Source organism: Asparagus officinalis, chromosome 6 (assembly GCF_001876935.1).
Source record: "Asparagus officinalis chromosome 6, Aspof.V1, whole genome shotgun sequence".
Classification (NCBI taxonomy): Eukaryota; Viridiplantae; Streptophyta; class Magnoliopsida; order Asparagales; family Asparagaceae; genus Asparagus; species Asparagus officinalis.
This window is the reverse complement of record NC_033799.1, coordinates 14,853,087-14,856,163: the sequence shown is the minus strand read 5'-3', so window position 1 is coordinate 14,856,163 and position 3,077 is coordinate 14,853,087.

Genomic DNA, 3,077 nt, shown 5'->3' with positions numbered 1-3,077 from the left:
AATTCTGTTTAATTTAACTTTTTCGGTGATTTGTCAGTTACACCCATATCACACAAACTCAAACTTATCAACCACTTTTAACTTATACCCGTTAAGATCGCCAAATCGGTTTAATAAAAACATTAACTCAAATTTATTTTCTTTTTTATCTTCTCTAATGTCTTCCCCAACGGGAAGCTATCCGTTACTAATTTAGTAACATGACTGAAGAGAGTCGTTAGGAAAGATGTTGGAGAAGAAGAAGTAAAAAATATTCTCGAATTAGTATTTTATTAAAAGGATTTAGGGAGCTTAACGGGTGTAAATTAAATGGTTAATGGGTTAGGCTTGTGCGAGAGGGGTGTAAATGGTAAATTACTGAAAAAGTTAAAATAAATAGATAATCCCCCCAATTTCAACCATATTTTAACGAGGGGACTTATTTCAACATACTAATAAGATGTGGAGGGCTTCAGATCATGTTCAAAGATTTGGCGGGCTAATACAAAATATTGAAGATTTGTGTGGGCCTAAGGGCAATCTCAAAGATTTGGAGGGGCTTGAGAGCAACTTAAAAGATTTGGGGTGCTAATATCAAAATATTGAAAATGTGGGGGGCTAATACTAATTTAACCCAATTTTGTATTATGACGAGCTCTAACAACGAAGAGATGCTCTTGGTGCGAGAACTTTCTCCATGAGTTAGTTGAGAGTGGCTTTCAATGACAGTCAGTGGTACTGGCATCAGATTTTTTGTGGTTGGCGCCATGAGGCCACTTGCAACTTGCAAGGATCACATGGATTGTTTGCCTCATAAATTACGGGTGTTAATTGTTAGACCTTTGGATTCAACAAAAGCCGTATGGGTCTATTCCTTCGTTTTGTTGTGTCCACTAGTTTTTCGTTGTATCGTTCTCAAGAAAAAACAAGTATCAAAAAATTCGTGCACAAATAATTTTTGGCTTAATTGCATTTAACTACGCTATAGTTTCCACTACTTTTCCATTTGTTGATGCAAGAGAAAACTTACAAGATCAACTCCATAGAATTCGACTCAGATATAGAGGCCTCATGATCTTCCTTGATGCCTGATGATGATAATTGGTGATGAAAGTTTCAGATGCATAGAAAAGACATTAAATTAACGATGGTGTGATATCCATCAACACCTCTCCGATACCTAAGTAAGACACTTAACAAGAAAATGGCGGAGCTAGGACCTGTGGGGTAGTGGGGGCAATAAATTATAGAAAAATAAAATTTAAATTCACTAAAGTAAATTTATTAATATATTAATCCAACATTAACAAAATGACATTTCCCAATTCTCCTCCACAAGTTTTGATCTTATGTGTTTTGATATTGGAATCTTTTGCAAAATATTTAGAACATATAAAGTCTAAGACATTTTATTTTATTCTCACCAAGAATGCCCTGGTACATTTCCTTTCTCAACTTTTCTCAAGGCCAATGACCCACGATGGTTGGAAAATGAGAGGGATTTGATTAGAGATAATTTGGATAAGAGTAGGTTTAATTAATGGATATTGGGGTCTAACTAAAACGGGTCTTATCGAAGTCCATTGCAATTAAATAAAAATAAAATTATAATGAACAATATGAATCCCCATTTAAATACATGTCATTGATAATAAAAAGTATAATTTATTAAACTTACAAATCGACTATAACGAAGTTAAATTGTAAATCAGCTATAATAGTCATGTGCTAAAACATCAAGAGGGGGCAATTTTTGAGCTAGGTTTCAATGATAAATGTAAATACATATAAGGGATATATTAGAAAAAGGAAATTTGAGTGGGGGCATTTGCCTACATTGACGTACATGTGGCTCCGCCACTGACTCTTAATGATAAAGTCAAACAGTAGGTAATCTAGGGTAGAGTTTCAGAGGAGGATTATCATAAACCAATTAAGATCAGCCGTACCGAGCCAAGGTTAAGATGATGGATCAATCCCTTTACGTGGGGTAGAATTGTGAATTTATACTGATTGCCCACGGTATATCAGCTTGTACGTGTGTCACTATCCTATATGTTGAGGTAACTATGACACTAGTCATAAGTGAGTCTATATGGTAAGAGCTCATTGACATTGGATGGTACAGCTGATGTATGTGTAGATCAGATAAATGATTGAAGTTGGCAATTAGATCAGGAAAGCTTTAGGATTGGTTTGGTAGGAGAGGAAGTTGAGTAACGCAAGGGATAAAATCAAAAAATTCACTTTGCTAGGAGGTTTTTCGAAGTGGAAATGAGGTAGAATTAAGGTAAAGAGAAAGAAAGTAAAAAAATGAACTTGGATGTTAGGAGAGAGAAAATCTCTCCAATATGGAGGGACAATTACAAAGAGGGAGGCGGAAGGATTGATAAGATCTATCTTACATTTTACTCTTTTATTAGTCCAAGTTTCTATAAATCATAGACAATCTTAATTTGTTTTCTTTTATTTCTTTTCTCTTTTTTTTAATAAATCAAACACAATCTTATTAATATGATTATAGAAATACTCTCATAAAAGAGTATTATTATACTTTAAGAGGGGGTTAGTCAAGTAGAATTCAAAAGTAAAACTAAGATAAATTGTTGGATAAAATTTTATAGTATTAGTCAATTAGAACTAGAACTAGAATAAGATTTTATAGTGTTAGTCAATTAGAGATATAACAAAACTAGAACTGGGATAATTGTACAAAATTATATCACTTTTTTATTTTTCTATATAAAATTATCTCACTTTTTTTTTTCTATACAAATTATCACAAAATTTAACTTGGAACTAGGTCGTAAAAAGCTAGAACTCTCCATTTTATTTTCTTTACCTTTTTCCTTCGATAATCATCATCATCATTAGACCATGCTATCGGATCGAATCTCATCTTCTCTTAGGCATCTCTTATATTTTCTTTTTTATTAAATTTTATAATAATATAATTAAATTGAAAGTAACGAAGGTATAGATCTATAATTTATTTAAAAATAAAATTGAGAGATGACAGAAAGAGATCTCAGGGATAAGAGAAGAAGGAAAATATGGAAATTTTGTTAGATTTGTAATATAATAACAGTTAAAAATTA